This window comes from Microplitis demolitor, chromosome 8, assembly GCF_026212275.2.
Source record: "Microplitis demolitor isolate Queensland-Clemson2020A chromosome 8, iyMicDemo2.1a, whole genome shotgun sequence".
In the NCBI taxonomy this organism is placed as follows: domain Eukaryota; kingdom Metazoa; phylum Arthropoda; class Insecta; order Hymenoptera; family Braconidae; genus Microplitis; species Microplitis demolitor.
In genome coordinates this window covers 13,855,836-13,872,958 of record NC_068552.1, presented here as the reverse complement: position 1 = coordinate 13,872,958, position 17,123 = coordinate 13,855,836, and the positions used below count along the sequence as shown (strand labels likewise).

At 30.8% G+C, this 17,123-nt stretch overlaps 1 protein-coding gene across 1 annotated transcript in view; it reads right to left on the bottom strand.

Annotated features, from left to right (window-relative positions):
• Nucleotides 1–10,357, bottom strand: part of LOC103573241 (protein muscleblind) — a 264,440-nt gene extending 254,083 nt beyond the window's left edge. The window contains exon 1 of the mRNA XM_053741219.1: nt 10,079–10,357. The gene's annotated coding sequence lies outside the window, so the exon portion shown is untranslated. The remainder of the gene's footprint in view (nt 1–10,078) is intronic.
• Nucleotides 10,358–17,123: the final 6,766 nt, after the last annotated feature.

The following is a 17,123-nucleotide window of genomic DNA, read 5'->3' as shown; positions in this document are numbered from 1 at the left end:
TTTATTTTTTTCCGTGGAGTTCTTTAGCAACTAAAATAAGTCATTAAAAATCATATAAATAAACAAATAAATAATTAATTTTACAATCACATGGTACAACATAACCAATCAAAAATATAATCACATCCTACCTTAATCATATAAATTCTATCGTCTACTAGATATTTTTGAGACATACGTCATTTTGTCTCAAAAACATGATGTGATCATATTTGTGATTGGTTATGTTGTACCATGTGATTGTAACATTAATTTTTATTTATATAATTTTCGTAAATCATTTATAATAACTTATTTTGGTTGCTGAAGAACTCCCAATGAAGAGACGATACGTCCAATATATGGTAAAAATTAGATTCTAATTTTTTAATTACTGTCCACCTCCCCATGATTTTACCATGTTATTAAGTTGATCTGGACACGATTTTAAATTAATATATAATTTATTTATTGTCAAAAATATGCAAGTAAATAATAGTTACTTTTTTAAACGATCTTTTGAGAAATTAAATCAATTGGAAAATTTAAAAATTGCCTTATAAGTATGAAAGTGAATATGTAAAGAGGCAAACAGCTGAAAAAAAGCGGAAACGTTTGAATTTTTCAAAGGCAAATTCAGGGAGGAATCACGTCAGTAAAGCGGCTTACCGTGTAAAAGACTTCCGACAGTGAGAAAGGCGTCACTAATACTCTAACTGTACTAAAATACCCATGCAGTCATCTACTTTGCTACTGGCATCACAAATTTAACGTATAAATTCAGTGTGCATTGAATTCAAGTGTGCATGTTTTTCATACACGAATAATGTACAGCATAGACGAACATAAGAAGATTTTTAAAATTTGTATCGGAAATTATTGACGATAAATATCTGTTTATAACTTTGTTAATATTTTTTTTCTCTCTCGATTGTGATAATCTTACGACAGCATATCAACATAAGTTTAGGATTTCCTCAAGTACTAGTTGGTACTTTGGTAAAGTACGATGACCTTGGTAAGGATTCTGTGAACACAATAGGATCGACGTATGACGTCTTGGTGATAGCAAGACACAAAGGAGGAGATACAGATAAGGGAAAATAGGGTAAAGCCATGAAGTTTCTTCAGGAAGTAAGACATTGTTCGTTACAAAGACGCGTTCTGAGCTAAACTTAACGTCCTATGATCACACATAAATAAACCCACCTCACAAACAATCTCTTTTTCTACTTCTATTCCATCAAAGTTGTTTGAAAAAATAAATAAAAAATTGTTTAAACAAAAAAGAAAAAAAAATTTTTCTATTGAGTTGAAAATGAAAAAAAGTTTATATTTAGTCAATAGAAATAAAAGAGTAAATTTTTAACGCTTTGTTTGCGAGTCTAGAATTAACAAAGTTGCGATCAGTGAAAGAAAAATAGCGAGAAATAAACAAAAACAATAAATTTTGAAAAAAAGTTACAAGTTTGACCTATAAATTTAACTTTTCACATCAAAAGTCAAATATACTGAGTGAGCATTGTCGAAATTTTCGCTCACTATTTCACAGCACATTGTTAAATATTAAATACATCTACGTATAGCTTTCAGGTTAAATAGTTTCAGCCAACAATAAATTTTTTTAAAGATAAACTCTATAAATCACGATTTTACAAGTTTCATTATCATAACTACAGATGTTAAAAAATTTATAAGGTTAACTTTATTAGTTAGTTTAACTAGACAAAAATTAAAACCTTAATTGAAAAAAGGATAACGCAGTTTCAGTTTCACCGAGATACAGAATTTTAAAAAAATTTACTAATAGTAGTGATCAATTAGGAGTTAAGCGAAATTTGTTGAATAAATTTTAGGCTACAAAATTTCAAAATTCGAATTATAAAATGACATAAAGATTTTACCGAACTTTATTCAACAAATTTTGTTTCACTTCCAATTGACATCAACTGTAAGTAATTTTTTAAAATTCTATATCTCAGCGAAATTAAAACTACGTTATCTTTTTTTTCAATAAGTGCTTTCATTTTTTTTAATTAATTGATAAAATTTTTACACCGTTATGACAGTTGAACGTCACTGTATAAGAATGGCTTAAACGCTTTGAAAATTTTTAAATTGACCTAAAAAAAAAACAGTATAAATCTAAATAGAAATAGAATAATATAAATGCAAATAAATTAAAGACTCTCGTCTCAACAGACAATATGGATAATAGCAATGTAAATTTACAAACTCGGTCTATTTGTTAGACAACCAAGTGACCCGAAACGTTAGTGATTTTCCGGAAACCTGACGTAAAGTAAATGTATCCGTTGACACTCAAATGGATATTAGCTTCGAAGCGACGCAGATAACAGTTGGGTATCTTAAAGGCCATCTATTAAACGATACGACAAACCAAAAGATTTCAGCTGATAACCAATCACTTTTACCGTAAACCAACCAATCTTGGAAATCTATGAATATATATATCACATTTATTTGCATATAGTTTAACCAATTTACCAAATTAATGAACTTCAGATATCTAAACCACATTATAATATAATTTCAAACTCTAAATAACTTGTGCATAATGGTCTCTTTTTCGCCCATTTATAACTCATTAATATTCGCGCATAAATGACTTAATTTGTCGATAATTAAATAACATTTGGATTTATATACACTCAATTCAAATGAGCGGTAAACGTAATTGACTCATAAAATGGAATAAAAAGAAAATAAAAAACAATCTACCACAGTTGCATTCAGTTTCATAATATATAGATATTAATAATTGAGGATAATTAAAGCCCATTCAGTTTCGCGGTTTGAAATGCGTACAAAAAATATATAAATAAAATGAATAAATACTAACAAAAATTAAATATAGCAAATGCCTGGACATAAATAGAGCTGCATAAATTTGTCCCTGGTGAACATTCAGGTTAATTATGATTGCATGGATATATATTTATATGAAATGTGTTATTCGATGCATCATTTAATTTATTTAACTTTCCACAGGCAATCGTGATGAGCCTTTTAATTTTTATTATATCTTCCCCTCACTACCAATCGTCATAATTTATGACGCAATATTGTATTCACGAGCGAGGAATAATATAAACCATAATAAATGTTAACTTAACAATCCATCTCGACATCTGTTCTGCTTAATATGTTTTTATATTTTTTTTTTATTACAATTTAAAATATGAAATTTAATTTTAAATATAGAGGAAATAAAAGCTATGAAAATAAAATAATTTATACATCTCTATATATATATTTATTTTTTTTTTGTCTGTTGATTTTTCATCTTAATGTGACTTATCGCAAATGAAAAAATGGAAAATGCCCGTTATGATTTAGTCAACTCGATTTGGCACAATATCCTAGACAAAATATCCGCAGTGAGGATAGTAAAGTTATAAAAGCGTCAGAGTTAAGATTTCTCTGGCGCGCACGAGAGAGCATAAATGGAGGTTTATTTAAGGGTGACTCCTCGGCTGAACGATTGTACGCACGTATGTTAAAGTGTATACGATTCAGACCAATTTGTCACACGGCCACGCCATTATTTCGCTGTCTCGTAAAACGAGGGACGAACAAAGAATCGTGATGGTGGGATACGCGAGAGATTGCTCGCCCGGGGATGATTTAAATAGCTCGATTTGGCAATATCAACCTGTAGTAACACAATATCGTGTATCCATTTACTTTACTTTAACGTTTATTTATTTTGCCTTTTCCTCTTTTTTTTACGTTGCTTTCTCTCCTTTTTTTTATTTATTATACAACTATTATTATTAAGTGAGCTTTAAAAACCATACGGCGACACTTTGCGAGCAATGAACACAACCAATTTGGCTCGCTGACGTCTGACTTATACTCGTGTTGTTCTACTTCCAGCTCGACAATATTTTCTATCTACTTTAGCAACATCATTTTTTAAATTTAATTATTGTTAAATTGATTTATATATATATATATATATATACATATATTTTTAACACACAACTCTTATTGCCATTCTGGATAGATAAATTTTCATATAAGAAGAATATTAAAAGATTGGAAAGAATAAAAAAAAAGTTTAAAGAAAAATTGAGAAAGACTCAAGACTGGGAGAAAGAACGTGGGGAGGGAAACGATGAGTAAAGGGAAAGAATTTCGAGATCCGATAGGAACATCACGAACCCCTTGGGCCATCCGTAATCACTCGGAGAAATTGGAAAAGTGGGAGAGGCAAAGTCTGGTGCGGTTGCCGGAGTTGAAAGTAAGCTGCAGCGAAGAAAAAGTATAAGATGTAAAAAAATAATAAAAAGAATCGGAAATAGAGAGGGAATGAGAAAAGACACTACGAGAAGAGAATTGTGGAAATAAAGCAATGGTAAAGAGAAAACGCGAACGGCATCTTCGCTTTATTACGGGCGTGTTTAATGAATTCAAAAGCATGTTAACGCCGCTGCCAAAGAACCTCGTGAATATGCAGACCACGCCATAAACTTTGGCCAGTTATTTTTTAATTGTAGTCTTTATTTAGTTTATATCCTTTTGTTTTGTTGCTGTGTCCTCTCTATTTCTTACTCACTTCAGCTCGGACTGTAGGCTGATTTTTAAATGCACCGCGTACATAAAATTATCCGACACTCGTGCCCATTTTTATTCTCTTCTTACCGTCTCGCCACTTGATACTTTTTTTCTCGCTCTTTATTTACTTTTTTTTGCATCATTATAAAACTAACTCGTCAACTGTATTATTTTAACTTTAACTGGATGCATAAAAATTATATAAATTTTCTCGCATTCAAAACAAAGTTAAAAGTACATTATTATGTAGAGTAAAAAAATTTATCTATATATATATAGACTGACAAATAAAAGAAATTGAAAAAAAATTTAACTCTCAATTTATTTTCTTTGAATTTTATCCATTTACCATTTTCGCTTTGATATCTCGCCAGGTAGTAGAGTATTTTGTAACGATTGCATCGGAGAAAGCAAGAAGAGGAGGGCTATGAGAACTCCACACCGATTCTCGTTGAGCCTACACTCGCATCCAGATGCAAATTTACTAACAGCTCGAAAGTCCTTACTGTCTTTCTCTTTTATTTTTATTATCTTTTTCGCTACTACCCTTCTATCAGTAATCTCGAACCAGGTATCTGGATGGGTATCCATGCACGCAATCCAGGAGCATTCTCGTTACAGCAAAGCAAAGATAAAAAGTAAAAGTACCACGCATATCAGACAGATACTCGAGAATTCGACTCTTTTATTGTCGTTGTGTCAAGGAGGCAAACTCGAGAAACCAATGAATTTTAAAAATCCTCTCCTTTATTTACATCATTTTTTCGTTAAATTCACGAGGAAAATAATTTAAAATTTTTTATACGCAACAAATGAAGAAAAAAAATTCAATAAGCTAATTAAGAAGAAAAAACCTGAGTACACTTGTTTATATTCGTTGAATTTAAATAAAGTATATAAATTATATGAAAAAATTTAAATGAAAAATTAAGATATCAAAGTGATACGAATACTTAAATGCAATTGAGTAATTTAAATATTTTCAAAAAAAAATTAAGTATGAAAAAAATTTTAGGTCGTGTCGCATAATTTACTTGGCGTGATGTATATAACAACACGAAACTCTGTCTCGTGTAAACTATGATATTCAACAAAAAATAAATAATAAAATAATATAAAAGGATATAAAATATGTTGGCATAATTTTTTAGTATTGTCACGTAATTGGTTTTGTTGAAAACGACCGACTAACGAATCTAAACTCCTTCGTAGTCACGAACAGCCATGCAGTTATTGTGTATATACAGTAAATATATATACAACTCTGTGCGACTGCGTCCTCGTGTTTCGTTATAGTTTACCTAAACACGATTATAACTATTAAACTCACTAAAGTTACTCGATTACATTTTATATACCACACGCAAACATCTTCAATTCATTTAATTTACATTACATTTAATTTCTCACTCAACTTATTACTGTGTCTGGCAAAATAAAAATAATATTTTGCAAAAAAATACACTAATTTTTTTTCAAAAAGGCAATGAGTTATAATAATCGATTAAATCCTGGAGAAAAACAGTTTAGCGAAAAAAAAAGAATTAAAAAAAAAATTTTCTGGCAACCGAAGAGTTAGATATCTTATATCTGTGTGGCGTGTGAGAGGAAAAAAATAACGTGGGAAAAAAACAGCTCGTACTCAGAAACGTCTAGGATACTAATGAGTGCTGGTCAAAATTTAATAGCATTAACGTAAAAGCACTTTAGATATATATATATATATATATATATATGCATTAATAACTCTTTTTTTCCTCTCTTTTTTCTTTGGATATCTTACAACTCACTGACTTATTTCGGCCGATTAAAAATTTCCGACGTCAGTTCGACCGAGCGTTGATAAAATATCCAACGACAATATGCCGGGAATATTTCCTCTGTACTGAATTATTTGAATGTTATAGCAAGTACGTTAGCTAGGAGTAAATTGCCAACCCTCGACAGCACGATCTCCCGTACCTGCATCTTTCACGAGAAGACACACAGAGTTGTGGAAACGATGGAGCAGTAACATCAACAGAAGTACAGTTAGTACCAGCATCAGCAACGGTATAGCATACTCGGACGTCAGAATAGCACAACGGCAACGTCGGCAAGCGAGGTCGACGGTTAGTTGGGTATTATAGCATTCGCCCAACCCCCGTAGTTCAGTACTATAACTATTAACACAGCCGGGCTGCATGAACAGCCATATAGCCCTGTGGTATCCCTCTCTCCAGTATATGCTCTCTTACTCTCGCTACTCATCCAGGAACCTGCCGCACCCTCACTCACTCACTCACTCACTCGCCCACTCATTCACCCGTTCATTCTCTCTCATTCTCGCTCGTACTCTCCAACAGGCTGGCAACCCAGCAGCCAACCCCCTAATAATTTAATCGCTTTAGCGTCTGTGTTTTCACGCGCAAAGTAGGATTTACTGTAATGGTTCCCCGCCAGTCCCTCGCGCAATCCAACCTTCCGCATCCTCATCCCCATCTACTCTTTCTCTACCTCCTCTTGTACCTCTTATTCTTACTCCTGATGCGCATCCTTGTCTTTCTCACTCACGTGCATCTGAATTCTTCAGACTCCCATCTAGAATAACTTCACCTGTCTAACACGCGCTGTTTTTCTACTCTACCTATATCTTTAACTTTCTCTCCTTCTCATAGTCGGTCTGTCTTTGTCTTTCTTCCTCTTGCTTACTCGTACAAAATTTACTCCCTCTGTACCGAGCCTATCCCTGAGAATCCGCGGGCCAAGCTATTACCTCACTCATTCCTTTTGCTTCCCCACTGCGTTTGCCTTTTTCGGCGCGGGATTCCTCCTTGAGAAATGGCTCCCCAGAGACATGATTCTACTTCTACTAGTCTCACCCTCATTTTCTTTTTCTTCTGCAAATGTACACTACGAAAAATTCATCCACCTTGCTATTTCATTCTCCACTACTATTTTCTCTCTATAACTTTACTCGTTCTTTTGATACACCAGCTTTCATCCACACTAGTCGTAATAGTAGTAGTAATACTTACAAAATTAAACTTTATATCGTACATATATATATATATATATATATATATATATATATATATATATGTATACTACACCGATATATATTCAAGATAAACGTATGACAATATATCAATGTGGAAAGCATATGTGTAACACATTAAAGTACACAAGTCCTATTCGAATTCGATAAATCAACCTATATATATATACATATATATATGAATGTCCGGTCGTGCTGGCCATTGCCTATCAGCCATTATGCTCGTTGTCGTGATAAGCATCGATAATTTGAGTCCGACGCACGTCCCTGTTTTCACAGTTAGAGCGAGAGATGAGGTGTTGGTGTTACAACGGACCACTATTACATGTAGAGAGTGTATCAGAGAAAGAGAGAAAGACCAAGGGGAATATATAGAGATGAACATCAGAGAGACGAAAACGCGCGCGGTAGCTAGTTCTGAACCTGCGACATACGAATGACTGCACTTGGGGCGAATGCGATTACAGGATTTTCCTGTTGCACGTAACACATCTTCTATCTCTTTCTATACGATGGACGATTCACCGTGTCCCTGGACAGTGTTCAGGCGATTTGATATGTGAAATCGCGATCTGATCACACACATACACACACACACACACACACACACACACACACACACACACACAAGGACTCAATGTACGCGTCGATCGATCGATCGAATTCTCGTGTTCCAATATACACACTATCACCGTCAATATTGTCCTCATGCAGCACATCATCCAGCTCGATTGTGCATTCCTATTGTTCAGACTCTGTGGTCCATTTAAATATTTTTTTATATTTTTTTTCGTTATATTTTTTCGTCGCTATTCCCTCGCCTGACTTTATATTTTTGTATCGCTTTGGTAACCCCTCCTTCTACCCTATTCCACCGCTACTGTCGAAAAATTTGAAAGAGATTATTGGAATTGGGTAGACCACCAAATTTCCGCCTCACTGAGAGTTGTGTTATTGATATAAATTATCAAGCATATAGAATTTACGGATTTAAAACACACGACAAGCTTATGGATATAATATTAATAGTGATGATGATGATGATAATAATGATGATGGTGATGATGATGACGACGACGATAATAATAATAATAATTATTATGATAGTGATGATGAGGGTGGAAATGATGCCGTTAACTACGACAATAAACAGAACAATATTTTAATCAACATAACGTATAAACGTCACGTTTTACACCAAAATAATTTGATAATATCCGACGTATTCAATTAAAGAATTATAAAAGAGTACGTGAAATACATAGTTCAATTATTTTAAATTTTCAAAATCCAACTGAAATGACGTTATAACGGCAGGTAGTAACCATTACCGTGTTGGTAATGCAAATCGACCGTAATTCACCCGACAAAAGGTATAACTGTCTGAGTGTACACAACACACTGGCGGATAGTTGCTTCGTATAGACCCAAATGAAGCAAAAACACAAATGAAAATAAAGTATCGAGTTGTGTGAATACGGAGGAGGGAAAAAAAGGAGGAACAAATATTGCGAGAGTAAAGCTTTCACATAAGTGTACACCCTCAGTGCGTATAATAAAAGTTAACGATCACGCATGTGTACGATCGTAATCGTGAATTTTATTGAATTCATTCACGCGAACCTAATGAATATGAGGTAAAAAGAAAAAAAGATTAAAAAAAAAAAACAAAAAGAAAAAAGATCCTAATAAAAACGTGACTGTCTATCAACATGGTTATTTCCAATTGTTTTAAAACGTTCCTATTATTTATCCTGTCGGATTAAATAGTTACTGATGATTATCTTCTTCCTTTTCTTTCTATATATTATTCTTTTCTTTTGTCTATATATCTCACTCCTTACTACTTCCGTGTTTTTCTACATTAGGTTTTTCAAGTTTTTAACACTCTCCCAATCTCAGCGTAACTAACAAACCGCTTGCCAGCATATTTTTTTACTTTACTATCTTTTTTTTACCTTTATTTCTGGTTCAGAGTATATAGAGCGTAGAAAAAAAAATATATATATATATATATATATATATTCTACTTGTTTTATTTTTTTAATCCTTGCTTTTCCTTTTTTATCTATTTTTTCTAATTTTTAAGGCCATACACTAACCACAAGGCATATGAATATCGCGCACAGAGACTAATTCACGACTATGAATAAGCCCCGGGGTTTTGGACTCGTACAGTACCGTCGACGGTTCATCAAGCCCATTACTGAGCGGCCGGTTAAATCCATCGGATTAATTATCCCGTCCACCAGCCACGATAACACTGTATATATCCAATGATTTGACGCTCTCGTGGATCAGGGTTTGATGAATCGATCGTATTTTAATACAATAATTATTTTTTTATCTATTTGTTTTGCTACCCTCCGTTAAGATACACGATTTAATTTTAATTCTCATTACTGCATAGTAATTGTAAAATAACAAAAATAATAATAATAATAAAAAAAATATATACACCATAAAAAAATTCCACCTTACCTTATTACTCCAACGAATATAAATTTCCTCGTACTCCTTCTTGGATCTTTCGGGATCGAATAAGCAGGCAGTAAATCAACGACGTCCACGATTGAAGTTCACAGTTCACACCTTCTGTCGAAACTTTTGTTTTTATTCAAGAAGTCACAGCACTACTTCCCAAGAATATACAATAGTATTTATCAAAATACTATTGACAACATATAAAAGTAAGCTTCGGTAATCCGTGTTGTGTATCAAAGTTTAAACTTGCGCCCGAAATCGATTTAAATGCCGGAAGTTTCAACTTGTTGTTGCTTCCTTTATATTGATATATCTATATCTATATAGATATTACCCTCTCTTTCGGCAAACTTGAGATACTGCTCTCATAGACAAGGTCTGAAACTTGGCGAATTGCAGCAGACTCTCTCGCCGTCTCTCAGTGCACTGATCCTGCAATTTCACAAGCCATATTACTCTACTATTATCCTACTTGATAAATTATAAATTACAATATATACATCAAATGATATTAACTAATGGCAATAATACATGTATTATCCGATAAAGTATCAATATAATATTCAACTGTTATTATTATCATTAAATTAAATTATCGAAACTAATTAATTAAAATATTATTATTATTAATAATAATAACTAACGTACGGTATAAAATTTAACAAATCAACAATTATCCAAATTGCAGTTGAATAGAATAAACAATAATTCCAATCTCAATGAACAGCTGTAGCTATTAAAATTATTATTATTATTAACAGACTTAAATGTAAATTTGAATTTAAATTGTAACGTTCAAACGAGTGGTACGTTTCGCGCGTGCGTTCGCGCACCTTGTATACTCGCGAATCGCGTCGCTTATCTTTTACACTTCTTCCAGTGTTATGACAATAGAGCGAACAAGATATTTTTTAAAGAACGTACAGAGGTGTAACAATAATAATTATTTTAAAAAGTTAAAACTATCAGCGAGGTGTCGACTGACTTGTAGCTCAGACGACTGGCGGATGGCGAGTGGAAACTGAGTGAGACTGAACTGGGCTCACTACATTTTGCCTCTCGCCTCTTATCTTCTTTCTCCCTCACTTTATTCACCTTCTTTCTCTTTCTCATTTCTAGCTTCCACCCCTTGGTGGTTGAGGCGAATCCCTGTCTCCCTCTTACTTTTCTTACACTACTGTTTTTATACTCACTATATACGTTTCTTCTTTATCCTTATTTTATTTTATTCCTTCTGCTACCATCCTCATTCTTTATATCTACTCTTTTATGTCCATTTTCGTCCACTTACGCTCTTCTTATTTATTTTTTCGTAGACTTATTACCTTTTAAATTATCTTCAATAGAATTAAGATAAAAGTACCTGAAAAAAAAAATAACAATTTTCTGTTTATTTATTTTTAAATCAATTTTTATTTTTACTTTATTGCTAATATTGATAATATACCTCAACGATATCAGTGTTTTATTATTATAAAAATTAGTCATAATAAACTCTGGCCTCGGATAATCATTTGGCAAAAATGTTCCACTTGCAACAAAAAAAATTAATCACATAATTTGTTTTCATTAGATTCACTTTAAATTCGACAAATACAAAAAAAAGATAACAATAAAATGAAACATATGAAGTGCACGACGACAATTACGAAGCAATTGTGCTGAGTGAACGGTCCTTAGTTTTTAATTGTATTCGTTAGCGGGAGTAGCGCACAATAACATTTGTCATTATGAAAAGGCCACGAACCAGCAGCATACCAACGTCAACTCTGTCGAGTATAACGTAAAAGCTTTTGTATAAAAAAAGTTGTAACCCAGAGAGGGCAAAAGAGAGAATGATATAGAGAAATATATAAACGACTCATGGTGCTTTTTCCTGTTAAAAAAATTGTGAAAAAACATGCGGATTTAAAACGAATCAATAGCACGTTCGTTCAAAATAGTGTCCCGAATGCAAATCTAACGATTAGTTGCACCAATTGTTGACTAAAATTCTAGTCTACCTTCATCTCTATACCGTCGAACGTGTTCTACCTGCCATCAGATTGATATAAAAAATGTTTTGACCTTTTTTCTGTTGAAAATAGTAATTGGAAAGCTATTAAATTTGAATAAAATTTTTTTAACTATCAATTAAAATTAAAATAGAGTAATCTCTAAGCTCTGAGAGTAAAAGAAATTATACAAATATTGGAAAATTTTAGTGATATCTTTTTTCTCAATTTCCAAGAGGACCCCAAAGTTTTATGTTCACTCCAGGAGACGAGTATAACTCGTAAGATATAGCATAGTAGTGTCAGTATCAGTAGGATACCCATGTAATTTTCTCTCACTCTCTCTCTCCCTTTATATTTATATAGATATATACAAATAGAGAGCAAGCCTGGACGACTTGTTCGTACTATATACAGACTGCTTATATACAAGACTTATTCCAATCCAATATTGAGGTGAATTGTATGTATATGTAAATGTGATATCGGAAAATCGCCAATACTCTTTATGTTTGTTATCAAAAAATAAAAAAAATATTTTTATAAAATTTAAATGGAATATTACCTCTATTAATTGTTACATTGTATATTATTGATTAGATAATTAGACAATTGACTTGATTAGTTTATTCGATAGTATTTACTTGATTATTTGTAATGATAATGAATAACTATTTTATAATTATTTTAGAGAGGAAGTTATTTAGAAGTTGACACACGACGGCATAATTATATCGCTAGAGGATTTGTGTACTTTGTTAAACAAACGAAATCAAACGTAATTACGTCATACAGGAATGGCTAGAGAGAACAAAATGACAGAGCGAAACTGAATTGGCGGGATCTCCAACAGTTGGTACTGCGCATATCCCCACGCGCATTGTTGTCCATTTAAATTTTTTACGCGGGAGTTTTGAATTTAAATAAAAATTTTAACATTGAAATAAAAATTATAAAATTTTTCTATGATGAATCATTTGGTATTATCGCGTATTAATATTTTCAATTTAATAAACAAGTTGAAAAAAAATTTATTTTCATTAAAAATAAAATTTAAATTTATTTATGATACTAAAACCGACGCCTAATAGTTTTAAAATTTTTTTTAAAACCGTAAATTTAAAAAAAAAAATTTAGAAAATTGCACCTGTAGTTTTTTAAATTTTCTACATGTGCATATTTTTTTTTTTTTTTTTTTTTTTTTTTTTTTTTTTTTAATTAAATTGTTGAAAGAAAAAATCCGAAAATTTTTGTCTGCTAATTTCAGATGATACTGAAAGTAGCACACTTTAAAAATTTATTTCCTAAAAATAAAGAAATAAAATATTTATATAATAAATTGAAAAAAATTTCACATCAAAAACTTTTAAAAATTTATTTGTGCTTATTCTAAAAATTGTATTTTATTGACAAGTAACTTATTTGTAAAAATTAAAAAATTGTCTGATATCTGCCACTTTCAGTGTCATAATTACAAGGTCATGAATATTTGAGTGTAAATTAAAAATTTAATTAAAAAATAATTTTCATAATGGACACAATAATAATTTATAAAAAATGAAATAAGTTTTAAAATAGTAACCATTGAATAAATTTGTTGGGCGGAAAATCACGGTAGACAAGACAAATGAATGTATGATTATCTTTCGTGGCGGCCGGGTTGATTTGAGTTTAATCGACTTTCTGTGGTAACAACACTTCGTAACATCAGTACAACACGAGCAGGGTGTTGCTGTGTATATACAGAAGAAAATGGAATAGTATAGACAAGTAAGGAAGCAAGCAAGCAAGGAGGCAGTCAGGCTGGCAGGAAAGCAGGCAGGCAAGCAAGCAGTAATACAACAATACACGTAACCAAGAAGACGAGGTGCCTTCTCGATTTTCTCCTCTTACCTCTCTCCGTGACTGCTGCCACGGGTTTGCCGTCATAACAGGCAGAATGGTTTAATTAGGAAGTTCGAGTGAAATAGCAGCCGCCCTTTGGAGCCACGTAAAGTTTCTTCTCCCCTGTTGTTGCAAGAGAGAGCCAAGTATTTCATGTTAAACTTGGCCCTCTACTCGACCTCTGCGAACGGGTGCACGTTCAAGTCAAATCTACACCATCACCAACACCCAGCGAGAACAACCTGCGGTTTAATAAGCAAAGTTTTAAGGAGCACCAGCTCAACAGTCAACTAGTAACTGGTATGGTCCCTGTCTTCTTGAAGATCTCGTTTCATCTTACATTTAAACCACACTCGTATGACGAACAGCTTATCAAATCATCATTGATTTTACAATAAATTATACTCTGCATCTCTGAAATAAATTAATTATAATAATTAAAGCATCTAAATTATAGTTCATTTCAGGCTAATCAGTAATTATTGCTATTAAAAATTCTAATTCCCATATGATAGTGAAATTAGCAGACAGCTGACAATTTTTAAATTATTAAATTCTATATTAATAGAAAATTATTTTAAATTATACTCAGAGATATTTAAAAATCCGCCATTTGCATTTTTTCAAATTATTTTTTATTAATATTGAATTTATTAATTTAAAGGTGAAAATATTTTCAGCTGTCTGCTAATTAATAATGAAACGATAAAATTGATAGTCTATATACTACAGTGTAGCAGACATCAGACAAATTTAAAATTATTGATAAATAGAGTAAATAATTAATAAAATAAAATTTATAAAAAATACGCATTTAAAAAATTTTGAAATTAATAAGTGCATTTTTTATAAATATTATTTCTTTAATTATTTACTCTATTTATTTATAATTTTAAATTTGTCTGATGTTTGCTACATTCACACTCATAAGTGAATCGACGTATAACAATTTTTTGATTTTTTTAAAACGATAAATTATGAAAAAAAAAAATACGCAAAAAGTTGCACTTTTTGTTTTTTGAATTTTCTACGTATGCATATTTTTATTGTACTCGATTTATTCATCATAATACTATGACATAAACTAAAACTATTTATTATATTAAATATATTTTTATTTATCGACATTTACCTGACTCGGTTATTTGAACCATGACTTTATTAGAGTACAAATTGGATTGAAGTGAAAATAGTTATAAAAAAAACTCGATTAGCTCGAACTTCGATCTTTACTTCACTATCGACCTATCGATAATTCGATAGGACAAATTTTAAAAAGAAGCGACAATAAAAATTACGAGTTCGATGGCTGCGTTCGAGTAGTGAAATTAGCAGACAGCTGACAATTTTTAAGTTATCAAATTCTATATTAATAGAAAATTATTTAAAAATTTATCCAGGGATTTAGAAAAATCCGCCATTTGCATTTTTCCGAATTATTTTTTATTAATATTAAATTTATTGATTTTCTATAAAATGTAAATGATTTTTTATAAAATTTACAATCTATACACTACAAAGTACCATTCAATGCATAAAATATATCTTTTAATATTTCAAATTAGGTAATACAAAATGATGCTGAAGTTAGCCGACGCTCAATAATTTTTAGATTTTTTGCAAAACAATAAATTATAAAGAAAAAAATTAAACTGAAGTTAGCCGACGTCTAATAAATTTTGTATTTTTTTTAAAAGCGATAAATTTGAAAAAACAGATATTTGAAAAAAATTCCTCCTATAGTATTTTAAATTTTTTACATGTGCAAATTTTGTTTTTTTGTTTTGTTAAATTGAATTGTTGAAAAAAAAAATTCACAAATTTGTAATCTACTAACTTCAGAATCATAAAAAAAAATTGTATCTATTGCTTTCTTAATTTCCTACATGTGCATATTTTTATTGTAATTGATTTTTTAAAAGAAATTCAAAAATTATTAATTCGCTACTAACTTCAGGATCATAATATTAATTACTTATTAAATTAAATATATTTTTATTTATTAATATTTACCTGACGCAGTACTTTAAATCACGACTTTACTGGAGTACTCATGGGATTGAAGTGAAAATAGTTATAAAGAAAACTCGATTAGCTCAAACTTCAACTTTTACTTCACTATCGATAATTCGATAATTCGATAGTACAAATTTTAAAAAAACAGCAACAAAATAAAAATTGTGAGTTCAATGGCCGCGTTCGTGGGTCGAGGTCGGAAGTATATGTTGTGAATTTATAAAATAAATAAATATTTTACTATAATTAAATACTGAATGGTTTGATAAGTCCTTTTAAATATTTTATTGATTGCATCTTTGACAAATTAATGAGATTTATTGCGTAACTAATTATCAGCATACATATTTAAAATAATATAAAATTGGCGGGAGAATTCATAACCAAAATTTATTTGGTTAGGAAATTTTATGTCAAAGCTACACAAACGATGAAGTGTAATGAAAGTATTGATTAGTTAATTTAATTCATTAAAATTTAATTAAATATAAATGAAAATAGTTTTATCGAAATTTAAAATAGTAAATAAATGGTATGTCATAGAAATATTGGTTTTGATGAGTGTGAATATAGTAGACATCAAACAAATTCAAAATTATTGATAAATAGAGTGAGTAGTTAATCAAATTAAATTTAAAAAATGCGCATTCAAAAAATTTTGAAATGAATAAGTGCATTTTTATAAATATTATTTTTTAAATTATTTACTCCATTTATTTATAATTATACATTTATCTGATATCTGCTACATTCACACTCATTGGTTTTCATTTATATTTTTAACTAATTCTTTATTTATTTTCAGAATTTTCAATCATGATTTCATCCATTGAAGCTCGTGGACATGAATGTTCAGTTTTGTGCTCGTAATTAAATTAAAAAATGGATGAGTAAAAAATTTTATTTCAAAGTAAATATATAAAAATAGACTGAAAACAAAATTGAAGTTGATTGAGTCATAAAATTTGAATATTAATATAATTTTTACGGTGCTATAAAATATCATCGCGTTATTTTGACATTTATTGGACAATTAGTGTATCTATCAAGTAAAGAAATATCTAAGACGGTCAGATAATAGTCTGAAGTGAGTTTAAAATTTAAAAAAATCTGCAAACACTACTGAAGAACTGCCGGACATTTGATGT